This window comes from Scyliorhinus torazame, chromosome 14 (assembly GCF_047496885.1).
Source record: "Scyliorhinus torazame isolate Kashiwa2021f chromosome 14, sScyTor2.1, whole genome shotgun sequence".
Lineage (NCBI taxonomy): Eukaryota > Metazoa > Chordata > Chondrichthyes > Carcharhiniformes > Scyliorhinidae > Scyliorhinus > Scyliorhinus torazame.
In genome coordinates, this window is record NC_092720.1 from 41,280,528 (window position 1) to 41,305,121 (window position 24,594).

The 24,594-nt window shown below is 47.0% G+C and overlaps 1 protein-coding gene across 6 annotated transcripts in view; it reads left to right on the top strand.

Moving 5' to 3' along the window:
* The window catches only part of mecom (MDS1 and EVI1 complex locus), a 1,243,903-nt gene that overhangs the window by 452,778 nt on the left and 766,531 nt on the right, over positions 1–24,594 (top strand). The gene's annotated exons all lie outside the window — the stretch shown is intronic.

Below are 24,594 nucleotides of genomic sequence, written 5' to 3' on the forward strand. Positions count from 1 at the left end.
ATGGAAATGGCTGACACGAGGGGACATAGCTTTAAACTGAGGGGTAATAGATATAGGACAGAGGTCAGAGGTAGGTTCTTTACGCAAAGAGTAGTGAGGCCGTGGAATGCCCTACCTGCTACAGTAGTGAACTCGCCAACATTGAGGGCATTTAAAAGTTTATTGGATAAACATATGGATGATAATGGCATAGTGTAGGTTAGATGGCTTTTGTTTTGGTGCAACATCGTGGGCTGAAGGGCCTGTACTGCGCTGTATCGTTCTATGTTCTATGTTCTATGTAAGCATGCATCATTATTGTGAGCTTAGCGATAACAAGAATTGATTTTTTAAAAAATATTCCACACATACAAGAAATAACCAGAAATAGGAGAATGCAATGCAACAAGATCATTCTAATTCCATACAAGCCAAAAAACAGTGAAAAAATTACTAATATGGCAGTAGTATAATATAATATTGATGGTGATTCAATAGGCCCAGAAGAACAAAGCTAACACCTCTTGGCAGAGCATGAAGTGATCAGTATTTGTGTTGATGTTTCAGGCTGTGATGATGTGTCTCATCTTTCATCAGAAAGCTGTGATGCTGGCAAACTGGTTGCTGCATCTCCTTAGATTAAAAAAAAAACATTTGTTGTGAAATCCTTTGTAAACTTCTCTTTGTATTTGGCATCTCAAACACAGTCCCCAAATCACTTTTCTCAATTGTCTGATGTTGCACTTGACAAATAATCCAGAGCTACCAAACCAGGTAGGAGCACACTCCACACAGAGTTAAGCGATGCTTCCAATTTAAGTGTATTCTTTCAGCCGAGATGCACATCTCCAGGGTCGAGAGAATAAAGGAGGCATGAGTCCAATAATGCCAATGGGATCATAAACAACATTATTCTGTATCTTAACGGTATATTCAGTTACAGTATCATGTTAAAGATCACTGCTCCAAGTTCGAGGATTATCATTTGTTTCCATTAAGATTTGGAATAGTCATTGACTTAGGTTGCCGAGGAGCAAGACTTGGAAAACCATTATCATCCCCCTTTGGTTCACCAACTCCTGTAAACTCTTTCAACACAATTTAGTATTCTCTGTTCATTCTGAACCCAAACTCATCGGATGAGACATTAGTATTCTGAAGCCACTCCAGTTTAAACCTTGTAAAAGAAATATTTGCATTTATACAGCATTTTCATGACATTAGTGTTTCCCAAACTGCTTCACAGCCAATTAAGTACTTTTCAAATCAGGTCACGGTTCGAAGATGGGGAAATACGGTTCCAAAAATGTGTACAACAAATTCCCACAAACAACAATGACTAGATAATAAAAACAGGAAATGCTGGAAACAATCAGCAGAACTGGCAGCATTTGAGTAGATATTCTATTTTTGAACAATGTTGGCCGGCTCAGTGACATTTCGTGGCGTGACTGCTTGCTACCATTGAGCCAATGCTGATCCCCATATAGGATCTCTTGTTATAGGCGCCTGAATATAAGAAACCCCAATTACAAATTGCTCATAATAACCAACTTTCTGATTTATACAGGAGAAATAAGTCATTCTACCTCTCAAGTTCGTTCCACTATTCAAATCGATTATGATTGATCTATACCTAAGTTCTGTTTACTTGTCCTTGGCCGAACTAAAAGTTCTGGATTGGGAAAGTAAAATCATGCAGCTGCTGGAAACCTGAAATAAAAAGAGAAATGTTGGAAATGCTCAGCAGATCTGTGGGGAGAGAAACAATCTGCTCCTTCTACTCTCTCTCCTCCATTTTGAACCCCCCCTTTTTTTTAATCCAATTTTTTTGTACTAACACATCTCCCCTTCCCCACAGGGCCACCTGCCACTTGTTCTGCTTTCTCAGAGCGCTTACCTTTGTTCTGCTATTAACACAATCTGCCATCTTACCTTTAGGCTACTGTCAGCACCTTCATTCGTCTTTGACACTGCCATTAATACCTCCTTTGTCTTGTACCCATGACACCTTTGTGAAATCGGTCCTGAGCTCCCACCTGACGTTCTATTTTGCTCCAACCCCTCTTAAACAATATACAATCCATTACATTTCTCCCTCTCCTTAGTTCAAAAGAGTAATATGGACTCAAAACATTAACTCTGTTTCTCTCCACAGACCTGCAGTGTTTTTCCAGTATTTTCTGTTTTTATAAGTTATAGATCATGATCTGCAAAATTGCAATTTGGCCAACATTTACAGCTGTTCACACTCCTTTTGTGAAGCAGTGCTTCCTGATTTCACTCATTATAACTCAGCTCTCGTTTGTAATCTTATGCCCTTTATATTCTACCAACAGCGGAAATAGTTTCACTGTATCTAATATGTTGGCCTGGAGTTTTGCTACTGTGACTGCTAGCTTGAGTTGGAGAATGTTCGCAGGTGTAGGATGATGATGTTGGGGCCCACTTCCTCAGAAGCAGTGTGTAGGCAGCTGCAGGGGCAGTGGACTTGACTCCCACCAAGGATAGCCGTACAACACATTTCCTCCTAATTCCACTTTTTCTGGAAATTGCAAGCGAGTTTATGGGCTGGATTTCATGGAATGTCGTATTTGCCCCCCCCCCCATGTCCCCCTCCCAAATACCACACAAAAAATGTCCATCGGGAGCTCAACCAATGAAAAGCCAGCTGCCTCACAATCATTTTAGACTCGGTGGGGTGTCAATTGGCTCAGGGGGAGTCTGATGCCCGCATCTGGCAAAGATGTTCCACCTTTGAGAGCTTCTCGCCAGTCTGATTGAAAATGAGGTTAAGGATGCCAGATCTCACATTAAGCTGGGGTATTGCCAGAGTCTGACAGACAGACGTCAGTGAGGGGGCGGAGTGTCAGGGGCAGGGTTAATCATAATCTTTATTAGTGTCACAAGTAGGCTTACATTAACACTGCAATGAAGCTACTGTGAAAAGCCCCTAGTCATCACACTACGGCGCCTGTTCGGGTACACAGAGGAAGAATTTAGAATGCCCAATTCACCTAACAAGCACGTCCTTTGGGACTTGTGGGAGGAAACCGGAGAACCCAGAGGAAACCCACTCAGACACAGGGAGAAAGCGCAGACTTCGCACAGACAGTGACCCAAGCCGGGAATCGAACCCCGGTTCTGGCACTGTGAAGCAACAGTGCTAACCACTGTGCTGCCCTACCACTCAAGGGGTCATGCAACCTGGGGTGACTCCAAACAAGGTTCCCCACCTCCCCGACTTTCTCAACATTAGTTAAGTCAGTAAAATCTGTCAGGCTAGTCACTTGGCGTGGGCCTTCTCCTGATCAGGAGCGACATGGGGCTCTATGATTTCAAGAGGCCCAAAGGAGGACATGCCATCTGACACCTCCGCTGACCCCTGTAAAATGGGAGACAGGTTGGGGGCAGATGGGAACTCTGCAGGCAGGCCACAAACCTCATTTTAAACATGCTGGATTGAGGCTGTAAAATTCAACTCTATGAGACAGTATGACAAAAAAAATCACTGACCACATCCCCCCCCCCCCATAATGCATTATATCTTCTATGCCACCTCACCCGTGGGCAAATATCAGGAGTCATGTTGAAGTGAAATACAATAAAGTTCTAAAAACCTAAAACAACTTTCATTATATTTTAAAAAGTTCACATTCATGAAAAGCCATTCAAAGCTTTTTTTAAATCTCAAGTGCTCAATCTGTTATACAGCAATCAAAGTTCTACTCATTCCCCATATCATACCCCATGTCAAAGACAGTTCATCCTTTGATAAGTTCTTTAACTTATCGATCAAACTGTGAATGTAGAATTTCACCTGCTCAGATTATTTAGCTTTTGGAAATCAGTCGCGCATTCATAAATAACCCATCAGGAAATATCAACAAGCAACTATTGAAACTGCTAGAACAGAGTTTTGTTAACTATCACTTAAAAATTTTTAAAAAACATTTTAAGTCTCTAATTCTTTTTTTCCCAATTAAGGGGCAATTTAACATGACCAATCCACCTATCCAGCATATCTTTGGGTTGTGAGACCCATGCAGAAATGGGGAGAATGTACAAACTGCACATGGACAGTGACCCGGGACTAGGATCGAAACCGGGTCATTAGTGTTGTGTGGCAGTAGTGATAACCACTGCGCCCCATGCCGCCAAACTATAACTTTTTTAAAGGGTTGTGGATTCAAATAACCTCAGATCCTGACAGTTAAACAGACCACCTGTCCCGCAAGAAGCTTTATGTCTACTGCATATATTTTTGACTTCCACACTGCATATTAAGTCCCTTACAGCAACCAAAATGGGATCTGGTTGAACTTAGTACTGTGTTTAAATGGCCCTGCTGTGTCCAGGTTTCCCCTTTCATCTAAAGGCAAAATCAGATTTGCCGGAAGTGAGGCGGGAATTTCACATTTGGGTCTTGCTCACCATTTTGGAAGTTGGGGTCTCAGCAAACTCCAGACTGTTGATTCCCTTTGCCATTTTTCAGATCTCAATTAGATCACCCTATAGTCTTCTAACTGCAAGGAAATACAAATTACATTTATACATCCTGTCCTCATAATTAAAATCTTTGAGAAATGGGTGCGATTCTCCCAAAACATGACTCTGGGTGCAATCCAAAGGCCAGATTGCGCCCGAAAAGCAGCTCACCGTGGCCTAGCATGGATGATAAAAACTGGGAGACCCCGCTCCCGGGATGTACCCAGCTTGCAAGCCTTGCGAGATCCAACGCGATCTCGTGAGCTGTTGCGATGTGAATCCCGCTCATTGTGTGTGGGATCACTTTTTGGCAAATCTGCACATTGGAGTGAGACAGTTAATCTCACTCTAATGTGAAGCTTCCCGAGGTACCTGAGGCTTTGGGATTTGTCCCCTTCGCCTCGGAGACCTTGGGCGAGCGCTGTACAGCACAAATGGAACAGCATTCGGGGTCTTCCAGGGGACCGGAGGCCCCCAGTTGCATGCCATTTGGGCAGAGTGATGCTCTGGCACTGCTGGTGCTATCTGGGCACCCTGGCAGTGCCAAGCTGGCACCCAGGTGGCACTGATGGGGTGCCAGGCTGACACTGCCAAGGTGCCCAAGTGGCACTGCTACGGACCCTCCCATAGTGCATTCAGGCAGGGGGATTGGGGGGGGGTGGTCACTGCATTCCCCATCTCTCACTACAAAACGGGACTGGGGGGGGGGGTGGTCACTGCGTTCCCCATCTCTCACTACAAAACGGGACTGGGGGGGGGGGGGGGGTGGTCACTGCGTTCCCCATCTCTCGCTACAAAACAGGACTATGTTCGGCCTCAGCTGTGTATTCCCCACTGAAGCCCCTTATACAACACGAGTTGCATTGTACAGTCATGTGTTTCTCGGCACTGTGAATGCCGGAAATCACGCCGCTAAACGCGCTCGCTATGGAACTTTGTTCCCATTTAGTTGAATCGAGCCCACGGTGTCATTTTGGGCAGGTTTCACGGGGTGATTCCCACTGGATGTTTGGCCGCAGTCCAGACCGGTATTGACTCATATTTAGTCAGTTTCGTGGAGCTTAGGGAGATTCTCACTGAATCATCCCACACTGGAGTGGGGAACTGAAGGTGGCGGCCATTATTAAAGGGTGCTCAGATCTCAAAAGTTAGGTTGAGGTCCTCCACACCCCCACGCACAGACATGGGAATCCCCCCCCCCATGAAGACATGGGCAACAATCTCAACTCCTGAGGGGCAACTCCCCCCTTTCACTAAATATCTGCGTGACTGCCCCCTCCCCTTCCCCACCACACCGGCCAGGCATGAGGGTGACACAGCCTCACCAACATCCATCCTCGGTTTCATTAGGGCATCGCCCCTTCCCACCAAGTGAGCATACACTGCTACAGGGTTGCTGAGAGCCCCCCCACCTTTTAAGGTCACCCCCTTTCAGTTAACCCACCCCCCCACTTTCAGGCCCCTCCCCACCAAGCGCTGGCTCCAAGCCACCCCTTCACACCCCACCCTTCATAACCCCCGTTCATACCCCTCTTCACCCCCACCCTTCATACCCACCCTTCATGCCCCCACCCTTCATATAGATCATCAGGCCTCCCTCCCCCTTCAGGTCTGTCCTTTATGCATCCCCTTGATGCCCCATTTCACACCCCCTTTCATGGCATGGCCCTCTCTGGCCCCATCCCTTAGCAGTGCCTTTTGCCACCCAAGCACTAGCCTGGCAACTGGGCAGTGCCAACCTGGCACCCCTGCAGTGCTAACCTGACGCTCTCTCAATGCTGAAGTACAGCCAGCTACATTTAGTCATTGTAACAGAATGCCTGCCAGTCAGGTAGAGAGCAACAATGGAGAGTAGAATGCTGGCAAGTCTCAGCCGATCTGTCTCTGTGAAGAGAAAATATATATTAATATTTTGAATGAAGATCATTTTGAATGAAGATCCTTCAACTGAGCAGGTACTGAGAAAAACAGGCCCCTTATAAGCTGAATTTATGTTTCGTAAGTCCAAATGCCATCTCATAGGTTCCTGATGCCAAGGTGCAATGCAACCAATAGCAACCACAAAGTAAACTTGCTGGTTGTTCTGACACTGGCCACCAAGGTCTGGGCCGCTGGTCTTAGCAATTCTTGCAAATATACTCTGAAGTTGCTGAAATTCATATATCAGAATGCAGTGGAACCGGCCTAGCTCTCACACAGTATCAAAACACCTGGGGCGGGATTCTCGGACCCCCCGCCGGGTCGGAGAATCGCCGGCGGCTGGCGTGAATCCCGCCCCCGCCGATTGCCAAATTCTCCAGCACCGGATATTCGGCGGGGGCGGGAATCGCGCGGCGCCGGTTGGCGGGCCCCCCCCCCCCCCCCCCCCCGGCGATTCTCCGGCCCGCGATGGGCCAAAGTCCCGCCGCTGTCAACTCACGCCAGCCGGCGTGGATTGAACCGCCTTTGGGACGGCGGGACAAGGCGGCGCGGGCGGGCTCCAGGGTCCTGGGGGGGGCGCGGGGCGATCTGGCCCCGGGGGGTGGCCCCACGGTGACCTGGCCCGCGATCGGGGCCCACCGATCCACGGGCGGGCCTGTGCCGTGGGGGCACTCTTTTCCTTCCGCCTTCGCAATGGTCTCCACCATGGCGGAGGCGGAAGTGACCCCCTCCACTGCGCATGCGCGGGGATACCGTGAGCGGCCGCTGACGCTCCCGCGCATGCGCCGCCCGGCAAAGTCAGTTTCGCGCCAGCTGGCGGGGCACAAAAGGCCTTTCCCGCCAGCTGGCGGGGCGGAAATCAGTCCGGGCCTAGCCCCTCAAGGTGAGGGCTTTCAGATTTAGTGGCTGAGGTAATGTAAGCCTACTTGTGACAATAATAAAGATTATTCTTATTATTAACACCACCTAAGAGAGAGGATATGAAGATGTGTGCCTTGTCGATGCTAACTGCATCCACGGTCTTCGGATGGAATACAGGTGCAGGTGAATGTGACTTGATAGCACAATGTAGTGAGTGGAAAAGTGAGAGATCCCCTTGGAGACCCCCATGAGTTCCATTCTGTCTGGTCCCTGTTTGTGGAGACCAGTACCAAATGGCACTCGCCTAAGGCCCCCGAGTCAAATGAATTGAATCCCAAAGCCTCAGGTAACTTGGGAATCTGCACATTAGAGTAAGGCTGACTGTACCATTAACGTTTGTGCTGAATAACAGCAGTGGTCATGATTCCATTATCATCGTGAGGATCTCAGTCCATTTCAGGAATGCCATCTCTTTTTCTGAGATCATTCTTCTGAGAACTGATCATATTAACAACAACTGAAACTCAAGCAAAATGTAGGATGAGAAACATTGTAAATTATAACACTGCCTTTTGATATTCGGTCCTGGTTTAGAATCTAGTCAGTTGGAGAGTTCTCCGAATCTAATGGAGTGACACCTGGGAGAGTGGACTAACATGCCAACAGTTCGGATATTGCTGATTATGTTACATTCCCAATCTATGTCACATTCTAAATGTTGCCATTTTGGGACTGACTTCAAATCCAAGCTAGACAGAGGAGCTGAAAGTTCCTTCCTTGCAATGACTGGGGATTCTAATTGAAGTGAGTTTGATTATTCTCGGCCTCGGTGTCAGTGAATGTTATTTTACACAAAACATGAAGCAAATTAATTTGCAGCTCTATTCAGAGTAGACAGGAGGGGAGACATTTGCTCTGCTCACTATTTATAGTGAAAGCACAAATGTACTCTTTAAGCATTAGTTCATAATTCTATGACAAATTGTAAACAGAGGAAATCTCCCCTCCAAGAATAACTGTTGTGGGAAATGATAGTGATCGAAATGATGTGGTGGGAGTGCTTTTCTGTGACTGGCTCATTGTTGAAATGAAATAGAATTAGCTTTAGCTTGGATCTAACCCAATTTCTACCTTTTCTGCAAGTGCTTGTTGCAGACAATAAGTTTCTGAAGTGGGTTGAAATTCTGTTCTCCATCACCAGCTTTCCTCACCTTCATGAGCAAAGAAGTATATTGCTTTTTGTAGAGTTAGAATAATAAATAAATAATAAGTTTGGCTCTGGAAAGGCAGTAGTTTCAGCTCTATACTGTTAGAACATAGAACATAGAGTGCAGAAGGAGGCCATTCAGCCCATCGAGTCTGCACCGACCCCCTTAAACCCTCACGTACACCCTGTCACCATAACCCAATCACCCCTCCTAACCTTTTTTGGACACTAAGGGCAATTTAGCAGGGCCAATCCACCTAACCTGCATGTCTTTGAACTGTGGGAGGAAACCGGAGCACCCAGAGGAAACCCACGCAGACACGGGGAGAACGTGCAGACTCCGCACAGACAGTGATCCAGTGGGGATTCGAAACTGGGACCCTGGTGCTGTGAAGCCACAGTGCTAGCCACTTGTGCTACCGTGCTGCCCACAAAGCAATAATAAATGTTGGTTTAGGGAATATATTTTTAATAGAAATTTAGAGTATCCAATTCTTTTATTCCAATTAAGGGGCAATTTAGCGTGGCCAATTCACCTACCCTGCACATCTTTAGGTTCTGGGGGTGAGACCCACGCAGACACGGGGAGAATGTGCAAACTCCACATGGACAGTGACCTGGGGCCGGGATCGAACCCGAGTCCTCGGCACCGTGAGGCAGCAATGCTAACCACTGCGCCACCATGCTGCCCAAAGTTTAGGGGAATAATAGCACCCATGCACTCCCACACATCTTTTGCATGATGTGCATTATATTATTGATGGTGCAAGCTGTATAAAAATCCCAGATGGAATCATAGAACAAAGGCCATCATGGCCAAATAGCAGGATATAAATTGCATCAGCATTACGTCCCGTAAATATATGCATTACTGTTTCAGTGTAAAACTCCTTTACCTCACAGTTCTTTCCCACACATGACAGTTTACTGTAGAGCGGTAGACTTTCAGGGACATGAGCAGGCAGCTCGTGACATCACTCAGCATCTACTGTTAATTCGATGCCTGACCTGCCATTTTTGACCTTGCTGCTCGAGTTTTTTTTCATTTTACGTGCCCAATTCTTTTTTTCCCAATTACAGGGCAATTTAGCGTGGCCAATTCACCAACCCTGCACATCTTTGGGTTGTGGGGGTGAGACCCACGCTGACACGGGGAGAATGTGCAAACTCCACATGGGCAGTGACCTGGGATCGAACCCGGGTCCTCGGCACCGTAAGGCAGCAGTGCTAACCATTGCGCTACCGCTGTGAGGTTTGGGCTTCCAGCAATGCTAAGTGTGAGGGTGAGGTGAGTTTATGAACGTGAGGTTTGAGTTGTGGCTGATGGGTAACATTGGTAGGTGAGTGAAGGGTTTTGTGATGAATGGGGCAGTGTGTGAGGCCGGTGGCATGGTTGGTAGGCAATGCCATGTGAAGATGCATTCACTGACCTTGACCACTCGTAAGGTCATAAAACATCTTTCACCGCTGCATCCGGGTCCTCGCTCCTAGTCTGTCAGCTGTATCTGAAGCCGCCAGCTGCCCAGCACTCGTCTGAGGGAATAGAGTCTCTTTCCTCCTATCCACCGCCTGCACTAACATCTCCAGCACAGCATCCGAGAATCTCTGGGGCACATTCTCTGCTCGGTGGTGTCATTTTCTGTTCCTTACAGCAGGTCTTCCACTCTTCTTCAAGCAGATTGTTGCAACCAGATGCACCCGGCCTTTAAAAGGTGCAGTTTGGCCTTCAGTAGTGCAGTCTAACTCTAGGTGTGAGCCTAACACACGCCTCTTACTGAGGCGTGCTGATACTCAGCTGAGATTTCAGCACCGGGCTGCAAGCCACTATCATTATAATTAGCAGGTAGCATAAGTTTGCATGTTGCCTATATCCTTTTATGGGGGTTGGAACAACCGTGCATCCTGATCCCCAAGGCAAATTTTGGGAGCTATCGATACTTGCCTTATTAAGTGCTTTTAGGGTATGTTTAAACTACAGCAATTGTTTAAGTTCCAATTCTTGAATCTGGATTCAGGACCTAATTTAACACTGGAATGTAGCAGACTGAGACATGCTGGGAAAGGAAAGGTTGCTAGTTTTAATTTCAGAGTCCATTTGGGTCCTAACGCCTATTACCTCCCAGGTATTTAATCCTGCCAAATCTGTAGTGTAAATGCAGCTGTGTTTGTACAATAATATCGGAAATAGCACATTTGAGGTTCTGATCTCGTGTATCGTTTTGTGAAAATTATGATTATTGTTAGATTGAAATCTGGAGAACATGGAGAGTATAATGTTGCTAATCAGGCCCTTATTTTAGCATTCTTTGTGTCACTAAACTACAGGCTAGCCTTGCTTTGACCTGATCCCCAGAGAATTTAACATAAGCACATTCTCCAGAGAAGTAACTGGCAATAGGACAGCATGAGCTATTAGGCAGTGATTTTTCAGTCAATAAATATTTAATGGAGTATAGGTGCTGCTGGATATGAACTGAATAATGGAATTATAATATAATACTCGATAGATACATGACATTGAGAATATTCGAACAATCCTAGAGCACACAAATAGATTCCACTTCTTACCTCTGTGATGTGAGCTGGAGAACCAGATTTAAACTGCCCAAACATTTATCTTGAAGATGAGATTTATTTAAGATTTGAACTTGAAATAAAACTTAAATAATCTTGTGTGGGTGAAGCTGGATTTCATGCTATTAAAAGGATTAAGTTTATCAAATAACTTGACATGTTTCAATGGTGTGCAGAAACATCTGCGAACAATCCACAACAAAACATCTTTAAGAGATAGAACTTTGTCAGGTGCCGTTTATCAGTGAAGTCCAAATGAACATGAGGGACATTTCCCACAGCGCTCAACCCTTGTACTCAGTATCTGCTGTTGCTGTTGTAACTTCAGAAACTAGACAACTTATGTGTTTGACAATGTGTATCTGAAATAAGACAAAACAGCTCAAAGTTCAGCATATAATGGATCTTTCACTCTTCCCAAAGTCAAACGTTCAACAAATGGTAAGGTTTACAATGGATTTCTTTTTTTTTATTAAATATTTTATTGAAAATTTTTGGTCAACCAACACAGTACATTGTGCATCCTTTACACAATATTATAACAACACAAATAACAATGACCTATTTTATAAACAAAAAATGAATAAAAAATAAATAACAAAAATGAAAACTAGCCCTAATTGGCCTTGTCACAAGTAACACTCTCCAAAAATATAATTTAACAGTCCAATATATAATTATCTGTAGCAACGACCTATACATACTATACAGTATATATTAACAACCCTGAGAGTCCTTCTGGTTCCTCCTCCCCTCCCCCCCCTCCCCCACCCCCCCCCACCCCCCCGATCCTGGGCTGCTGCTGCTGCCTTCTTTTTCCCATTCCGTCTATCTTTCTGCGAGGTATTCGACGAACGGTTGCCACCGCCTGGTGAACCCTTGAGCCGACCCCCTTAGGACGAACTTAATCTGCTCTAGCTTTATAAACCCCGCCATGTCATTTATCCAGGTCTCCACCCCCGGGGGCTTGGCTTCTTTCCACATTAGCAATATCCTGCGCCGGGCTACTAGGGACGCAAAGGCCAAAACATCGGCCTCTCTCGCCTCCTGCACTCCCGGCTCTTGTGCAACCCCAAATATAGCCAACCCCCAGCTTGGTTCGACCCGGACTCCTACTACTTTTGAAAGCACCTTTGTCACCCCCATCCAAAACCCCTGTAGTGCCGGGCATGACCAAAACATATGGGTATGATTCGCTGGGCTTCTCGAGCACCTCGCACACCTATCCTCCACCCCAAAAAATTTACTGAGCCGTGCTCCAGTCATATGTGCCCTGTGTAATACCTTAAACTGAATCAGGCTTAGCCTGGCACACGAGGACGACGAGTTTACCCTGCTTAGGTCATCTGCCCACAGCCCCTCCTAGATCTCCTCCCCCAGCTCTTCTTCCCATTTCCCTTTTAGTTCATCTACCATAGTCTCCCCTTCGTCCCTCATTTCCCTATATATATCTGACACCTTACCATCCCCCACCCATGTCTTTGAGATCACTCTGTCCTGCACCTCTTGTGTCGGGAGCTGCGGGAATTCCCTCACCTGTTGCCTCGCAAAAGCCCTCAGTTGCATATACCTGAATGCATTCCCTTGGGGCAACCCATATTTCTCGGTCAGCGCTCCCAGACTCGCGAACTTCCCATCCACAAACAGATCTTTCAGTTGCGTTATTCCTGCTCTTTGCCACATTCCATATCCCCCATCCATTCCCCCCGGGGAAAACCTATGATTGTTTCTTATCGGGGACCCCCCCAAGGCTCCAGTCTTTCCCCTATGCCGTCTCCACTGTCCCCAAATCTTCAGTGTAGCAACCACCACCGGGCTTGTGGTGTAGTTCCTCGGTGAGAACGGCAATGGGCTGTCACCATAGCCTGTAGGCTAGTCCCCCGACAGGACGCCCTCTCTAATCTCTTCCACGTCGCTCCCTCCTCCTCTCCCATCCACTTACTCACCATTGAAATATTAGCGGCCCAATAATACTCACTTAGGCTCGGTAGTGCCAGCCCCCCCCTATCCCTGCTACGCTGTAAGAATCCCTTCCTCACTCTCGGGGTCTTCCCGGCCCACACAAAACCCATGATGCTCTTTTCAATCCTTTTAAAAAAAGCCTTCGTGATCACCACCGGGAGGCACTGAAACACAAAGAGGAATCTCGGGAGGACCACCATCTTAACCGCCTGCACCCTCCCTGCCAGTGACAGGGATACCATATCCCATCTCTTGAAATCCTCCTCCATCTGTTCCACCAACCGCGTTAAATTTAACCTATGCAATGTGCCCCAATTCTTAGCTATCTGGATCCCCAGGTAACGAAAGTCCCTTGTTACCTTCCTCAACGGTAGGTCCTCTATTTCTCTACTCTGCTCCCCTGGATGCACCACAAACAACTCACTTTTCCCCATGTTCAATTTATACCCTGAAAAATCCCCAAACTCCCCAAGTATCCGCATTATTTCTGGCATCCCCTCCGCCGGGTCCGCCACGTATAGTAGCAAATCGTCCGCATACAAAGATACCCGGTGTTCTTCTCCCCTAAGTACTCCCCTCCACTTCTTGGAACCCCTCAACGCTATCGCCAGGGGCTCAATCGCCAGTGCAAACAATAATGGGGACAGAGGGCATCCCTGCCTTGTCCCTCTATGGAGCCGAAAATATGCAGATCCCCGTCCATTCGTGACCACGCTCGCCACTGGGGCCCTATACAACAGCTGCACCCATCTAACATACCCCTCTCCAAAACCAAATCTCCTCAACACCTCCCACAAATAATCCCACTCCACTCTATCAAATGCTTTCTCGGCATCCATCGCCACTACTATCTCCGTTTCTCCCTCTGGTGGGGCCATCATCATTACCCCTAACAACCTCCGTATATTCGTGTTCAGCTGTCTCCCCTTCACAAACCCAGTTTGGTCCTCGTGGACCACCCCCGGGACACATTCCTCTATTCTCATTGCCATTACCTTGGCCAGGACCTTGGCATCTACATTTAGGAGGGAAATAGGTCTATAGGACCCGCATTGTAGCGGGTCCTTTTCCTTCTTTAAGAGAAGCGATATCGTTGCTTCAGACATAGTCGGGGGCAGTTGTCCCCTTTCCTTTGCCTCATTAAAGGTCCTCGTCAGTACCGGGGCGAGCAAGTCCACATATTTTCTATAGAATTCGACTGGGAATCCATCCGGTCCCGGGGCCTTTCCCGCCTGCATGCTCCTAATTCCTTTCACCACTTCTTCTACCTCGATCTGTGCTCCCAGTCCCACCCTTTCCTGCTCTTCCACCTTGGGAAATTCCAGCCGATCCAAGAAGCCCATCATTCTCTCCCTCCCATCCGGGGGTTGAGCTTCATATAATTTTTTATAAAATGTCTTGAACACTCCATTCACTCTCTCCGCTCCCCGCTCCATCTCTCCTTCCTTATCCCTCACTCCCCCTATTTCCCTCGCTGCTCCCCTTTTCCTCAATTGGTGTGCCAGCAACCTGCTCGCCTTCTCCCCATATTCGTACTGTACACCCTGTGCCTTCCTCCATTGTGCCTCTGCAGTGCCCGTAGTCAGCAAGTCAAATTCTACATGTAGCCTTTGCCTTTCCCTGTACAGTCCCTCCTCCGGTGCTTCCGCATATTGTCTGTCCACCCTCAAAAGTTCTTGCAGCAACCGCTCCCGTTCCTTACTCTCCTGCTTCCCTTTATGTGCCCTTATTGATATCAGCTCCCCTCTAACCACCGCCTTCAACACCTCCCAGACCACTCCCACCTGGACCGCCCCATTATCATTGAGTTCCAAGTACTTTTCAATGCACCCCCTCACCCTTAGACACACCCCCTCATCTGCCATTAGTCCCATGTCCATTCTCCAGGGTGGGCGCCCTCCTGTTTCCTCCCCTATCTCCAAGTCCACCCAGTGTGGAGCGTGATCCGAAATGGCTATAGCCGTATACTCCGTTCCCCTCACCTTCGGGATCAATGCCCTACCCAGCACAAAAAAGTCTATTCGCGAGTAGACTTTATGGACATAGGAGAAAAACGAGAACTCCTTACTCCTAGGTCTGCTAAATCTCCACGGGACTACACCTCCCATCTGCTCCATAAAATCTTTAAGTACCTTGGCTGCTGCCGGCCTCCTTCCAGTCCTGGACTTCGACCTATCCAGCCCTGGTTCCAACACCGTATTAAAATCTCCCCCCATTATCAGCTTTCCCATCTCTAGGTCCGGAATGCGTCCTAGCATCCGCCTCATAAAATTGGCATCATCCCAGTTCGGGGCATATACGTTTACCAAAACCACCGTCTCCCCCTGTAGTTTGCCACTCACCATCACGTATCTGCCCCGTTATCCGCCACTATAGTCTTTGCCTCGAACATTACCCGCTTCCCCACTAATATAGCCACCCCCCTGTTTTCCGCATCTAGCCCCGAATGGAACACCTGCCCCACCCATCCTTTGCGTAGCCTAACCTGGTCTATCAGTTTCAGGTGCGTTTCCTGTAACATAACCACATCTGCCTTAAGTTTCTTAAGGTGTGCGAGTACCCATGCCCTCTCTATCGGCCTGTTCAGCCCTCTCACGTTCCACGTGATCAGCCGAGTTGGGGGGCTTCCTACCCCCCCCCCCCCTTGTCGATTAGCCATCACCTTTTTCCAGCTCCTCACCCGGTTCCCACGCAGCTGTATCTCCCCCAGGCGGTGCCCCCCCGCCCATCCTCTCCCATACCAGCTCCCCCCTCTCCCCAGCAGCAGCAACCCAGTAATTCCCCCCTCCCCCCCCCCCCCCCCCCCCCGCTAGATCCCCCGCTAGCGTAATTACTCCCCCCATGTTGCTCCCAGAAGTCAGCAAACTCTGGCCGACCTCGGCTTCCCCCCGTGACCTCGACTCGCACCGTGCGACGCCCCCTCCTCCCTGCTTCTCTATTCCCGCCATGATTATCATAGCGCGGGAACCAAGCCCGCGCTTCTCCCTTGGCCCCGCCCCCAATGGCCAACGCCCCATCTCCTCCACCTCCCCTCCTCCCCCATCACCACCTGTGGGAGAGAGAAAAGTTACCACATCGCAGGATTAGTACATAAAACTCCTCTTTCCCCCATTTTTTAACCCCCCTCTTTGCCCCCCACATTCGCCCCACCACTTTGTTCAAACGTTCTTTTTAATAACCCGCTCATTCCAGTTTTTCTTCCACAATAAAAGTCCACGCTTCATCCGCCGTCTCAAAGTAGTGGTGCCTCCCTCGATATGTGACCCACAGTCTTGCCGGTTGCAGCATTCCAAATTTTATCTTCTTTTTATGAAGCACCGCCTTGGCCCGATTAAAGCTCGCCCTCCTTCTCGCCACCTCCGCACTCCAGTCTTGATAAACGCAGATCACCGCGTTCTCCCATTTACTGCTCCGAGTTTTCTTCGCCCATCTAAGGACCATTTCTCTATCCTTAAAACGGAGGAATCTCACCACTATGGCTCTGGGAATTTCTCCTGCTCTCGGTCCTCGCGCCATCACTCGGTATGCTCCCTCCACCTCCAACGGACCCGCCGGGGCCTCCGCTCCCATTAACGAGTGCAGTATCGTGCTCACATATGCCCCGACGTCCGCTCCCTCCACACCTTCAGGAAGACCAAGAATCCTCAGGTTGTTCCTCCTTGCGTTGTTTTCCAGTGCCTCCAACCTTTCCACACATCGTTTCTGATGTGCCTCCTGCGTCTCCGTCTTCACCACCAGGCCCTGTATGTCGTCCTCATTCTCGGCTGCCTTTGCCTTCACGACCCGAAGCTCCCGCTCCTGGGTCTTTTGTTCCTCCTTTAGCCCTTCGATCGCCTGTAGTATCGGGGCCAACAGCTCTTTCTTCATTTCCTTTTTGATCTCTTCCACACAGCATTTCAAGAACTCTTGTTGTTCAGGGCCCCATGTTAAACTGCCACCTTCCGACGCCATCTTGGTTTTTGCTTGCCTTCCTTGCCGCTGTTCTAAAGGATCCACTGCAATCCGGCCACTTTCTCCTCCTTTTTCCATCCGTATCCAGGGGGGATTCCCTTCTGGTTTACCGCACAGTGTTTTTAGCCGTCAAAATTGCCGTTGGGGCTCCTATCAAGAGCCCAAAAGTCCGTTTCACCGGGAGCTGCCGAAACGTGCGACTCAGCTGGTCATCGCCGCACCCGGAAGTCACAGTGGATTTCTTAACAACCAAAATATTTTCAACTCTTTTTCGATCGCTGCCATTTTACCTTCTCTCATTTATCTTTCTTCTTTTCCGATGTATCTCCTATTTTATTCCTTCTCGTTTCCACACATGCCCCACCCCCATTAGCATTTTTGTTATTTCTGGTTTGATTTTGCAGAACGTTGCACTTGCCAATCATTTTGAGTGCCTTGATTGTTTTGAAACCCAGCCGGTCACGCTGGTCCAAATATTTCCTTATTTACAACACTCGCAAACGATGTTGGCTCTTTCTGTAGTGGCTCTGCAAAAACAAGAAAGAAATTGGCACAGCAAAAAGCCTTGCATGTAACAAATTGCACTGGAGAAACCGCTTTGTTTTTGATGAAGCGTTGGTACAGTTTTTCTCTGGAAATCAGCCAGAACTCCAAGTCAAAAACCTCTCCAAGGGCTTATCCAAGATGCCAGTGTCAGGAAGGATTAATGATTTGCGTTCTCTGATCTTACAGTCCTGAGTTCTGCAGCTTGATAACATCATTCTGGTCAGTTGGAAGCCTTTGGCCTCCTGTGGAGCAGGAGACTTAGGCGGATGTAGCCAGACATTACCTGCTGAGGATGAGTTGCCAGAGTCTTCGGCTAGCACCCATCCTCTTCTGGACTAATTACTCCTCAGCAGGCAGGCTCTGCTCACTCTCGCGTGCTAATGGTACATTTTCTACCAGCACGCCCCTTGCCATCCAGAGGAAGCTCCCACTGAGAAGTTTTAAATTTCACCAGCAAAGCTGTGTATTAAAGCAACCTGTTGTGACATGTCACGCAGGGTTAGGGATACATTAGTCTTGCCACATCGCTCATCATCAGAGTTATCCTTATCCAGAAATGTTCCTGATCCCTGGGTGCTTTCTAAAAGTTAGCTGAAAAAGCTCCATCAGCTGTTTTCCTGTTGCTAGTTGGAATTAAAGGTGATGTTTTTCTGTTGGCAAACACTTGTCAGTGTTTATACTATTCAAAATGAATCATATAAACCCTTCATTGAACACAGCAACGGCTCCAATTGATGGAGAGAGCCATTAATACATCCACAATGGCTGATATGTAAAGCTTAGGGACACTTAGAAACACTTAGTGCTGATACATCCTTTTCAACATTGTATTGGAAAGGCATAATGTGACTCTATATTCAGTGCTTGCGATAATCTATAAATCTCGTGCGGCTGATCCTGATTATGAAATATGTAATTGTATTCTGCCGGCACCTACTGCCCGCAACACACACACAATATTATATAAATGTAAACCAATTTAATTATTAAATGTTATATTGTTCGATCGAAATTGTTAGGGAAGAGCAAATCGGTGACTTGTAACATCAGAATGCTTAGGGGTAGTTTAGGGCTTTACATAACATTTCAACAATAACTTGCATTTGTGTGGCACCTTTAATGTAATAAAGTGTCCCAAGATGCTTCCTGGAACCATTATGGAACAACCTTTGATACTGACCAACACAAACGACTATTAGGTCAGATGGCGAAAAGCTTGATGAGAGAGATTTCAGGGCGAGAAATCCAGACCTCAGAACCGAGGCAATTAAGGCGGAGCAGTCAATATGAAATGGCAATGTTTTGTTGTGCTCAAGAGGCTGGAATTGGTGAAGGCCAGAGATCTCGGAGGGTCTTCGGGCTCTAGGAGATCATAGAGATTGAGGAGGTGGCGGTTAAGGGTTGTAGGTTAGTGAGGCCATAGAGGGATTTGAAAGCAAAGATGAGAATTTTTAAATCAAGCCATTGCTTGACCGGGAGCCAACGTAGGTCAGTAGCCCAGGGACGTTGGGTCACTGAGACTGAGGTATGAGTCAGGACATAGCAGAGTTACCCAGCGATTAGAGCAATTCCCAACAGCACAGCTTTAAATGATAGCATATATAATATATGACTATGATAGAACATAGAACATTACAGCGCAGTACAGGCCCTTCGGCCCTCGATGTTGCGCCGACCTGTGAAACCACTCTAAAGCCCATCTACACTATTCCCTTATCGTCCATATGTCTATCCAATGACCATTTGAATGCCCTTAGTGTTGGCGAGTCCACTACTGTTGCAGGCAGGGCATTCCACGCACTTACTACTCTCTGAGTAAAGAACCTACCTCTGACATCTGTCCTATATCTATCTCCCCTCAATTTAAAGCTATGTCCCCTCATGCTAGACATCACCATCCGAGGAAAAAGGCTCTCACTGTCCACCCTATCCAATCCTCTGATCATCTTGTATGCCTCAATTAAGTCACCTCTTAACCTTCTTCTCTCTAACGAAAACAGCCTCAAGTCCCTCAGCCTTCCCTCCTCCAGACCAGGCAACATTCTGGTAAATCTCCTCTGCACCCTGTCCGAGTCGTACAGACTCCAAAGGTTAACTCTGCTCCTCTCCCCACAGATGCTGCCAGACCTCCTGAGATTTTTCAGCATTTCCTGTTTTTATTGCAGATTTCCAGCATCTACAGCATTTTGCTTTTATTTTCCTAAATTATATCACGCCACTTCTTAAAATATTCAGGATGCGCTCCGCCAGTTGTAGTGAGTAAACAAACCACCCAGTGTGGTATTGTACCATACAAACCTTGATCTCTGCTAAACTGCTTGATCTTGGCTTGAGAGGTGACAGCCGGTGCTGCTGTGGGCCTCAGCACTCTGCCAACAAAATGAGAAAATCTCCAGCAAGGTTGTCTGCAGAAACCCCTGCTGGACAATGTGTGTATGTGTGGACAGGATTAGGCTTGGCTATAACACTCATCATGGTGAAACAGTCTAATGAATCTCACTACTGCGTCTCCCATATGAATAATAATAATCATTATTAGTGTCACAAGTAGGGTTACATTAACACTGCAATGAAGTTACTGTGAAAAGCCCCTAGTCGCCACACTCCGGTGCCTGTTTGGGTACAACGCTTGGGGACAACGCTTGCCTTCATTGGCCGGGGCATTGAGTATAAGAATTGGCAAGTCATGTTGCAGCTGTATAGAACCTTAGTTAGGCCACACTTGGAGTATAGTGTTCAATTCTGGTCGCCACACTACCAGAAGGATGTGGAGGCTTTAGAGAGGTTGCAGAAGAGATTTACCAGAATGTTGCCTGGTATGGAGGGCATTAGCTATGAGGAGCGGTTGAATAAACTCGGTTTGTTCTCACTGGAACGAAGGAGGTTGAGGGGAGACCTGATAGAGGTCTACAAAATTATAAGGGGCATAGACAGAGTGGATAGTCAGAGGCTTTTCCCCAGGGTAGAAGGGTCAATTACTAGGGGGCATAGGTTTAAGGTGAGAGGGGCAAGGTTTAGAGTAGATGTACGAAGCAAGTTTTTTACGCAGAGGGTAGTGGGTGCCTGGAACTCGCTACCGGAGGAGGTGGTGGAAGCAGGGACGATAGTGACATTTAAGGGGCATCTTGACAAATACATGAATAGGATGGGAATAGAGGGATACGGACCCAGGAAGTGTAGAAGATTGTAGTTTAGTCGGGCAGCATGGTCGGCACGGGCTTGGAGGGCCGAAGGGCCTGTTCCTGTGCTGTACATTTCTTTGTTCTTTGTTCTTTGTTGTACACTGCGGGAGAATTCAGAATAGCTAACTCAATAGGATATGAGAGGTAAAACTATACGAGCAATCATGATTTGTGGAGAATTTGAAGAAATTTAACTTTAAATCTGTAAGTCCGATATCCCTGGAAATTCATACACATTCATGCACATATCGCAACAGATTTCCTGTCAAGACCAACACTCATAATCATGCTTCAGCTTGAATCATCTTATTCAGGAAAGGAGGGGTGTAAAAGGAAACTTAAAAATATTCAAAAGCCAAAATAACCACTGAACTATGCATTGGAAGATATTCATTATACAACACTTTTTGATAGCCTAATCCATGGAGATTTTAAGTTGAGAGTCACAAGTAAATACTGCACATTAAGAGATGGGGGTGAGCTACACACAATATTCAATTCATTCATTTAAATAATCGGACAATCGTGCACATTGAACCCCCTGAGGTTCTGATATATGCTCCTGGTAGGACAGGTTCCCGAAGTGGAAGCATTAATGTTCAAAGTTGAAAAGCAGTCAGCAGGTTCAAGGTTTCCCTCATTTTTGCACTGCTACATCGGTGTAACCGGCAGGCGCTCATTAAGAAGTGTTTCAGACATTTTTGTTCGCTTGCTTATAACCACATGATCTAACAGTGTAAACTGTGTTGAAGCCCATCATTTCTTGTGTCTGACAACATGCGCTTGGTTTTTCTCTCTCAAAAACGACAGGAGTTTGCCAAACTTTTTCCACGAGGGCACATCTGCTGATGGTTACTAGTCCTAGAGCTTCTAAAAACAATTTGTTGAAGATGATCCTTCTCAAAATATTTAAGGAAAATGAGAGGTGACACCTTGGGAATTTATTTGTGCTCATTATTTCTGAAGATTGGTGGGACTAAATTATCTTCAGCTGGCACTTACAATCTCCTTTCATAGTCTGGCAGGCAAGACTAGTGTCCGAGGTTTGCATGTCCGGTCCGTGGTGCAGAGTCACCCGCACCTAGTGGTCAAGGCTAGCATAGCAGAGCTGCATAGCAGAGCTGCCTGATTTGGTTGGTAACTGGTTCAGTACAAGAGGGCAGGTCATCTGCATCTGTTCATATTGATAAGTCTCACTGTTTCTTCACAAAACTGCAAGATTGTGCATTATTTAGAAATGGAATCCTTGATTTCAGGAAATGATGAAGGAAAGCTGAGCAGAATGTCTCAGATTAAAAAGTGACAGCCAGTGGTGAAAGTATTGAGCAACATTCCCCTAAGCTCCCACCAGTGGCTTCAATGACATGCGGGGGAATTCGGCAGGAGACCCAAAATTCCGTTTCACGCCGGCTTGAATTTCCCGTGGTATCTTCCGCTGATGCAGGAGACCTGCTGCAGGCCGGCGTGAAACTGATTTGCATCCGGCTAATGGGATGCAGATGAAGGCCCAACCGGAATCTTCCACCCATGCCTGATACTCCGCAATGCAAGTGAGAAAACATGCCAATGCAAATCACATTTGAAACAACGTGGCGTGCAAATGACAGGACTCACCTGGGGCTGCCTCCAGAGTTCATAATGGAGGCCGCCAACTGCCCTGAACTCCAGAACACCACAGCAGTGGATTGGGGGAACTTCTACAGGTGGAAGTTCATATGAGGAGCGGTTAAGGACTCTGGGTCTGTACTCATTGGATTTTAGAAGGATGAGGGGGGATCTTATTGAAACTTACAGGATGCCGAGAGAGTGGTCATGGAGAGGATGTTGCCACTCGTAGGAAAAACTAGAACCCGAGGCCGCAGCCTGGGACTGAAAGGACAATCCTATAAAACAGAGATGAGGAGGAATTTCTTCAGTCAGAGGGCGCTGAATCTGTGAAACTTTTTGCCACAGAAGGTTGTGGAGGCAATCACTGAATGACTTTAAGACCGATAGATAGGTTCTTGATTAATAAGGGGATCAGGGTTTATGGGGAGAGGGCAGGAGACTAGGGATAAGAAACATATCAGCCATGATTGAATGGCGGAGCAGACTCGACGGGTCAAATGGCCTCATTCTGCTCCTATGTCTTATGGCCTTGTGGATCTTCCAGATCCAGTGTCCTGGAGAAAGCCCATGTTCCAGCATCACAATATTCCTGGAGATCCATCTCCTTTCTCAGGAGGTCCACCTTCCAGCCTCAGAATGTTCCCGGAAATGCATCTTCATTTTCAGGAGGTCCACCTTCTTTCTTAAATATTGGGTCAGTGATGTTGTGCGCCTGTTCAATATGGTACCTGGATACGACAGCAGACTACATGGCATCAGGCCTGCCCTGCCATGGAATATGGCAAAAAAACCTCACAATTAATTAGGTCAAGGCCGGTCGTTTTTGCATGTTCTCCCACTGGTCTCCTCAGCGGGAAATAGTCCACGTTCCTGCACCCGTCACAGGACATAGTCCCCAGATGAGAGAATTGTGTTGATTGGATCACATTACCATCTTGACTGGTGTCACAGCAGAAAACCAGGGTTGAGCAGGGAACCTTAAACTGAAGCAAAGAATAGGAGGGTAATTTATAAGGGAGATATTAATTTGATACAATTGGTATAAAAAGAAATGTAGTTAATGTAGTTAGGTCCCAGGTTCAATTCCGGCTTGGGTCACTGTCTGTGCGGAGTCTGCACATCCTCCCCGTGTGTGCGTGGGTTTCCTCCGGGTGCTCCGGTTTCCTCCCACAGTCCAAAGATGTGCAGGTTAGGTGGATTGGCCATGATAAATTGCCCTTAGTGTCCAAAATTGCCCTTAGTGCTGGGTGGGGTTACTGGGTTATGGGGATAGGGTGGAGGCGTTGACCTTGGGTAGGGTGCTCTTTCCAAGAGCCGGTGCAGACTCGATGGGCCGAATGGCCTCCTTCTGCACTGTAAATTCTATGTTTATGTTAACTGGGGCTTTAACTATGTCTTTAGAATTGTCGTCAAACCCGAAGTGAGGAGAGGTGTTCTTTGTGCATTAAATGTAATGAAATCATTAAACCAGTTGTTATAAATGGGTTTCTAATTGTGCTACAGCCAGCACACAGTGAAAGTCTTCCCCTGCTCACCCTGCCAACTGGTTTAGAGCAGGGTTTCAGAGAGATGTTGTAATAAATGAAGCTTAGCAGTATTGTCACAGGGAGAGAGGAAGGGGTATGGATCACTTTCACCCGGGAAATAGAACAGTGAATTTAGACCATTAAATTATACATTGGGAGCAGCAGCTGATAGCACTTGTAGGTCACAGGGGTCATTGATGACACCATGACAGCGGTGATGACTTGTACTGATTTCTATATCTTCACTGTCAGGAACCAAACCAACTGGGTCTCAAGTAGAAAAGATTTATGTCTTCTGTGTTCAGAGCTGAAATTGGGTGGAATATGTAAGAGGGCCGACTGTGGCATTTTTAGCAGAGAAATTGCCCCCTTACCAAATCAAGGCATTCGTCACTTCGAACTAAACGATCATTTGACATGACATCAGTTTCAAAAAATTCAGTTTAATCAGGAATATCATAACGCTTGCATTGTATTTCCAAATTCGTACAGAATCTTACCAGCGTCTCGATGATGGTTTAACAGTGTTAAACAGTAGGATCAGTTGAAGTAAGTCATTTCAATGCAGTACTGTTTGAAACACCAGCAGGTGTGAGTAAGCTTCTGGCAAAAGATTCTTTGGGAGTTGAGGAGGTTTTGTTGTGAAGAGATGGAGGAAAACAACAAGAGAATTATTTGACACACGATCAAGCGGTAATTGATGTGCTTTCATAAGTCCTTTCCTATATTTTACAAAATGGTTAAAAATCAAACAGAAAATGTTTGAGGTTTTTACTCAGTCACTTAACAG